Genomic DNA, 7,753 nt, shown 5'->3' with positions numbered 1-7,753 from the left:
ACAATCAAATCACATCTGCTCGATTCATAATCTAATTGTAAAGAATTAAAACAATTCAATAAGAAATTATCATGCAATATCAACAATCAACAATAATAAATTATCCCTTCATATTAATTATGGATTCCCTAAAACCCTAGAATTAAACTACTCACACATAATTAAAGCTAAACTAAACAAAACAATTAACGAAAACGTGATGAATAAAAGAAATAGAAATACTGAAATTAATAGAGAAGAAATCGTTACCAAATTAACGTCAAACAAAGAGTTGAATCAAGAACAAGAGTGAAGTTGTAGAGAGAAATTAAGAGAGAAAATAACTAAGTAGAGAGAGAAAGTCTAGGAGAAGAGATCCTAAACAAAACATTCTAAAACGTATTTATATAAAATTCATAATACTCCTAATTAAAGCTAAGTAATTCGCTGAAAATAACTCTCCAGAATCTCGCGCCCGATCGGGCTCGCCTTTTTCTTCGCCCCCTTGTTCTGGGCAGCCGCCCGATCGAGCTAAAGCTCGCTCGATCGGACCAGGCTATAGATGGACTTAGATTGGGCTTCATTATTGGCCCAATTAAAATCTCCACTTCGGGTCTTGAATACTCGGTGTTCAATGCAAGCGGTCGTGCCTTCCAATGCTCGTAATCGTTCAGCAATAATCTCGGGAAAAAGCCCCAAAGATGCAGTTTCTTACAAAACTCAACAAAAACTACAAAAACACTATAAAACACCGATTAGTAATAAAAGTGGCTCTAAAGAGCCAAAAACACTACTAATTACGACCAAGGGACGAGGGTAAAACACTATACAAAATAGACATATCAGTTTACACGAGAATTCGGTCAGGGGTTACGAGTTACTCGATCAGGGATTACTTGGTCAGAAGTAACTCAAGTAAACCCTAACCTAGTAACTCGAGTAACCCAGCCTCATGATGTGACCAGTCACACAAAAAGTCATCCCCATTATAAAATGAGGTGGCCAGTGGCGTAAGTAGAAATGAGGGAAAAAATATGACTTAATGTGGGTATTGATTGTTAGTTCATATAGTTGAACTATTTTTCAAATCTTTGCAAAAGCACTACCAAAATACGGCCAAGTTGCGACCGCTTCTGACGATCGTTGAAAACAGCAAAAACAATCGATGAAAATAATTGCGACTGTCAACAGTCGTAAGGTGGTGGTCGTTATTCACTTGGTTGCAAAAAAACATAATTACAACCGTCTGACAGTCGTGGATTTTTTGCGACCGTTTTCAATATCTTCAACGATTGTATGGAAAATGGTCGAAAATACTAATAATTGCGACCGGTTAATGTGTCGCTTACAAATCTGGATATTAGAGACCGTTTTAAGCCGTCGCTAAAAGTTTTTTTTAAAAAAAACACAACCACCTCCCTGTACTTCTGAGTCAGCCCCACCACCACTACCTAACCCAAACCACCACGTACTACCTACCCAAACCACCACTAGCCACCCCAAATACATCACCAGCCACCCCAAATACACGACATTTACCCTTGATAACTCCACTAGCCACCACGAAATCTCCAGACATCCTGTTATAAATCTCACCCAACCACCACGAATTCCCATCCCTTAACTGTGAAAACCCTAATCAACCACCACAAAAGCCACCCCCAACAAAATTAACGAAAATTCAAACATGAAATTCAAACACAAATAAAGAAAATCAAATCCAAAATCAAACAAAACATTCAACTCAAAAATTATACCCACAAAATTACACCCAAAATTCGACCAAAAATTCAGCCCAAAAATTAAACTAACATAAATTAAAACCACAAAATTACACCTAAAATTCAACCCATAAATTAAACTAACATAAATTAAATCCAAAAAGGTAAACAAAAAAAAAAAAAAAAAAAAAAAAAAAAAAAAAAAAAAAAACCTCAAAATTAAACCCAAAAAATCGACCTAAATATCAAACGAAAATAATAGCAAAAATTCGAAAAAAAAAAATTTGAACAAAAATCAAACTATTATTGGAACAGAAGTTAACAAGAATCTCAAACATCAAATTTAAATCCGATAAAAAATCGAAATAACAAACTACATAAATCGAAATTAGAAAAACAAACAATATTTTCGTAACATCAACATACCTATCGCAATAATTCTTCCTCTTTGGGTTTAAATGGTCAAATTCAACCATAAAAACTCCACTGGAATTTTTTGTAATACCTCATATTTTCAAGAATTATTTTATAAAAAGGGTATTTTAGTAAATTCATTATTTAGAGAAAAATACTATTTGAATTTTGGCGCCAAATATAAGTATTTAATCATTTGAATAATTAATTATTTTTGGATTTCTAAATTAATAATATAGGTTTAATTATCTTTTTTAAGGTCGATCCATATTTTGTTATACTAACTATTTCAAAAGAAATATCTAATATACATTATGTATTTAACTAATTTTATATTATCTAAAAAATTTATTTATTTATTTAATTATTTTATTATTATTTTTGTTTTTACATTAAAAATAATAAAAATAATTGTGAAACGTGATTTGATCATGTTTTGAAGAGTGATTGTTATCACTTTAGTTTGTTAATTATTATACTTTAAATTAACCTCTAATTCTCTTCTTCATTATCTCATTTTGTTCCTATTATTCTTCTCCCAACCATATGTATATCCATTTAAATTTTCTTATCTTTTAACCCAACTATTAATCTAGACTTAATTTAATTCAAGTACCTTAACAACCCAAAAAATTTATCACATTTTCTAGTAATCATATCACACCTTAAGCTCTATCCTTTCTACACCCTCAACACTATAAATAGACCCTTAATTCTTCCCACTTATTCACACCAATTCTCTACTTTTCTTCTCCTGGCCTCTTTTTACACAAATCATCCCGTTTATCTTTGAAGCCAATTTTTGGGCACTTCTGGTCAGTTTTTGGGGCATTGACGTTTCACAAAAGATTGTTTCTCTCGAAAAATTATTGAGTTTAGGATCAAGAATCACTTAATTCGGAGTTATACCAAAGGAGTTATAGCCTCTGCAAGTTATGCCTATTCTTTCCAACGCAAATCCAATTCTTCTCTTTTCCTTGGTTTCTTATCTTTTCTTATTCTCTTCTCTTATTCAATTATTATTATTATTATTATTATTATTATTATTATTATTATTATTATTATTATTATTATTATTATTATCATCATCATCATCATCATCATCATCATCATCATCATCATTACTACTATTATTACTACTATTACTATTACTACTATTACTATTACTATTACTTTTTAATTTAATTATTTGTGATTATTTGTTAACCTTATATTGATTAAGGTTATATTTATTTGTAGGGTGTGTTCAGTTAAGGTTCTTGAGGTTCTTTTTGTGTGGTTTTTCTAGCAAGGATCAAGGTGCTTTTAGGTGGCTAGATACCTTTGAAAGTAATTGGTTTGAATAACATGTTTTACATGATTTGATTGGTGATTGAATTAAATTGGATTTGAAATAAATTATGTTTGAAGGTATTTATTTTAATAAAAGTATTTGAATGATTGATTTTTAAATCATGTTTTGAATGGTTTGGATTACTTATCGTGTTTAAATAATATTGGGAACTATTGGATATTAAAAGGATTTATTGAACCATTGAATTATTATTATTAATGATTTATAAGCATGTTAGTAATCCCACTATGAGGATTTGGTTTATTGATAAGGCCTTGGACTTTGTATGACCGTGTCTTTCCTCAAGAATAGCCTCCTAATATAAGGAGACTAGCTTGGGGAATGTGCACACTTGGGTGAGGAATTGGATTAAAAGGAATTGGTTCTTAATAAAGGAATTGGTTTTATTAACTATTATTTTGAATATTGAATCATTGGAATCGATTTTGGAATAATGAGTTTTGAATTTATTGGATTAATTATTAGAATTGGTTTTAAAAGCATGTTTGCAAATAAATTGAGTTTACGCTATCTTGCACTTATCGTACTTAGCATAGTTTGCTAATCTCTATTTCTTATTTGTTTTGGTTCGCCCTGTTTACCGTAATGGTAAGCAGTGTTGACTATTTTCAGGTGGAGTCATGAATGAGCATATGGGAGTCCAAGGATTTGCTTCACCTAGTTTAGGAATGTTGGTCTTGTCTTTATTTTTGAGCACTCATAACAATGTTACTATTTTAATAAGTATTAATAAAAGAAAATTGAGTTTCCGCTGCAAGTTGTTGTTGAGTTAAGTACTTTGAGTAGCCTTGCGTAATCACGCGGCAGTAATACGCCCAAGTCTATCTCTACAGTATAATCATACGTATTATACTAGTATTTCTGTAACACCCCCAAAATTCGAGTCTTTAAAAACAATAAGAGTAACCTTTAACTTTCAAAAACCCAACCATCGAACTCTGGAAATGTTACTGCTACACTTATTTTCTGTAGAAAATAAATGCAAAGCAAAAATAGCATAATATTTAAAATAACTAAGTGGTCTAAGTTGTGGCAAAATAAAATAGTCATTACATAAAAAACTGCAATTATTTGAAACCAATAATTGAGAGGAAATAATTAAATTCAGGGATAAACTAAATTGTCTTAGCTACGTGATTATTCTAACGTCTCCTCACACGTAACCGAGTACCCTTTTTACCAACCTGCAAAATAAATCAGAAACAAGAAAAGAGAGAAAACTCCCAAAAATCAGATAAACTGAGTAATTCCAACTTCATCCCGTAAAATAAATAAATTTTAGTTCAAAACAGTTTATACATAATATAGTCTCATAAATATTTTAATACTCAACCAAGTTCAAATAGTCACATAACATATTATTACTTCATTTAAGAAAGGGAAAGAGAACGTCAGTAAGCCGGGATTAGTCCTTGTCACCACCTATTTTACAGAGGGTCGCGCATTACCCCAAATGGCCATGAAATAGACAGAATGTCCATAGTGTGCACACCCCTCACTAATACCCAGTGATTAGGAGGAAGACTAACAGCAATATACAATAATTTAAACCAACTAGTAGCAACCATAACTACTAGTGGGCAACCTGTTCTTCACCCTTTCGGGTTTCATTTCCCTTCTTAAATTAAATTTCACTGTACAACTTATTAGATTATATCATCCAATTACACTGTACACAAGTATTTCACAAATCAATTTAATTTCAAGTATCAATACTTCAATTTCAGTATTATTAGACCATAGTCATCCTACATGACATATAGACCATCAATAACGTATAATCAATCATCCAATACCCAAGATTATATTTTTTTTTAAAAAACTCATACGATAACAAATAATCATATTTTTCGAAATTACATATACTAGTACATACACAAAATAGAAAACTCATATATAATATATGATTCCATAATATCATACGATAGCACACTCATCACATATGATTACATAAACACGTATTTGACACATAATATTTCAAAACAATTTCCTAACGGGATTCTAAAGATGATGGACATTGAAAATTACCTTGATCGTGCGTAAAATTCAAGGTAATTAACCTCTGGAACGGTCACCTAGTAGCCTCCGTCTACAAATAAACGATTCTAAGTTAGATAATTATACGACTATATATATAAAAAAAAGTTGAGGGTGTGATTAATTTATCACAATCCATAATCTAGTCACCCCAAAACAAAACATAAACAACTAATTATAGAGTTAGATGGATAGTATTATATCATCATCATCTCCACCATTATCATCATCACCATCACCATCACCATCACCCATCATCATCATCACCGACATTATCATCATCACCATTATCACCAAGATTCCACTAAAACCCAAATCCCAAATTCCACTGAAGCCATACAAAATCGTTTTTTTTTTATTATTTTTTTTATTTTTAGAAATCAATAAGCACAAAAATCCAATAGACCAAATACATACTGAAACCGAAACAATGGAGTGATGAGTTGCGGTGACTTCCGAACTCGTCAAAATATTTATTATTATTTTTTTTTTAGAAGAGATAGTTTACCTGAGAAAAGATTGAAAGTACGGTATTGAAATTTGAGGTTAAGGGGGCTTTATATAATTTGAGTTGTTTAGCACTCTAGAAATTTCACAAGATAAGGGTCAAACTTATCTTGAGTTTGTTACATAAACTCAGTAAACAGATTTTCAAAATTCCTTTTTATCAGCTTCCAAACCAATCTCTGTATGTTATCCAAAATCAGTTTTTTTTTTTTTATTTTATTTTATCAAATCCGAAAATAATAATAATAATAATAATAATAATAATAATAATAATAATAATAATAATAATAATAATAATAATAATAATAATAATAATAATAATAATAATAATAATAATTTTTACAATTTGAAAATAATAATAATTAGTTTTAAAGTTTATTTATTTATTTTTGAAAAGAAATCGTTGACTAAAAATACTCCAAAATTAATACTCCAAAATTTGGGGTATTACATCTACTCCCCCTTAAAACGAAAGTTCGTCCTCGAACTTTAAAATTAGCTCTCAAAAAGTCTCACACGAAGATAAAAGATAAGTTAGTATTACTGTTGGACTTAATGATTTTGATGATGACACAACCTCACTTACTTACAAACTAATAAGTGCTTGATTGTTTAAGTGTGTACTCAGTTACAAAGACTAGGAGAATGAAGTGTCTTGTAAAAATACCATGAGGAACAAGAAGGCCAGAAGCAGAGCTAGCCATATAGAAGAGTTCCCTCGCAGGAACTGGGCGCTTCAGAAATGAAGACTGGAGAAGAGAAGGTTTCCTCAGGGAACAGAAGCTTCAGAGAAGAAGCCTCATTAGAGAAGAGAAGTTCCTCCCAAGGAACAGAAGCCTCGGAGTAGAAGCTTCATCAGAGAACATGAAGACTAAATATATTTTTATATTTTAGGATTTATGTTAGTATAAGATATTAAATGGCACTCGAAAAATCTGTGTGGAATTGGTCTAAAAAGATAAAATTGTGCATGCTAGTTTTTAGGAAAACGGTTGCTTTCTAAAACGTTTATCTTTTGAAAGGGATTTTATTTTATTCTGAATTTCGAAAATATCTTGTGCAAAAAGATTTTATTTTATTTTCTTATTTTCGAAAATATCTTCTGAAAAAATAAAATCACCATGTTTTCCAAAACTTACGGCTTACTCTCCCATGTTCTATGTCAGTCATGGTTTTGCACATTGAGGAGTTCATAGTTCCTTAATTCTAGGAACATGATCTTCTTAGTGGGTATGAGTAGTGGCGTAATGGTGTTGCTGCACAAAGAGAATTTTCCAAAGCATTTGTTGATCTATAAATAGCCATTGATTTCTGTTGGAAAAACTCACCCTTGCTCACATAAGTTTTCAAGCTTTAAATCGAGTCAAGTGTCAAATTCCACACAAGTTCATTAGAGTGTTTTAATGTTCTTATACTAGAGTTTGTTTTTCTTTTCGAGTTGTAATTTGGGGAATGGGGAAGTTCGAGTGAACATTTGTATGAGAAAGAGAAAAGGGAGAGAGAAGAGAAAGAGAAAAGAAAGAGAAGAGAGAAAGAGAAGAGAGAACAGAGAAGTGAGAAGAGAGAAAGAGAAGAGAAGAGTAACAAGTTGGGTGACTTGTTCCTCAGGGTCTCAAGTTCGTAGAGGAACTTGAGTTTGAGTCTTTAGCTTGTAATAGGATCATTTGCCCTATTATAGTGAAGATTCTTTTCCCAAAATCCCAAGTGGTCGTGGTTTTTCTCCTTGTTAGGGCCAAGGAGT

General features: G+C 31.2%; 1 long non-coding RNA gene across 1 annotated transcript; it reads right to left on the bottom strand.

The window, feature by feature from the left end:
* Window positions 1-4,551: 4,551 nt before the first annotated feature.
* LOC145627166 (uncharacterized) lies at window positions 4,552-6,782 on the bottom strand. Its single transcript, XR_014111338.1, has 3 exons — window positions 6,680-6,782; window positions 5,497-5,557; window positions 4,552-4,652 (listed from the first exon to the last, which is right to left on the bottom strand). It is a non-coding gene; the product is annotated as an uncharacterized LOC145627166 (long non-coding RNA).
* Window positions 6,783-7,753: the final 971 nt, after the last annotated feature.

The sequence above is a fragment of the Chenopodium album genome, chromosome 4 (genome assembly GCF_948465745.1).
Source record: "Chenopodium album chromosome 4, dcCheAlbu1.1, whole genome shotgun sequence".
Taxonomy (NCBI): domain Eukaryota; kingdom Viridiplantae; phylum Streptophyta; class Magnoliopsida; order Caryophyllales; family Amaranthaceae; genus Chenopodium; species Chenopodium album.
This window is presented reverse-complemented; position numbering and strand designations above follow the sequence as displayed.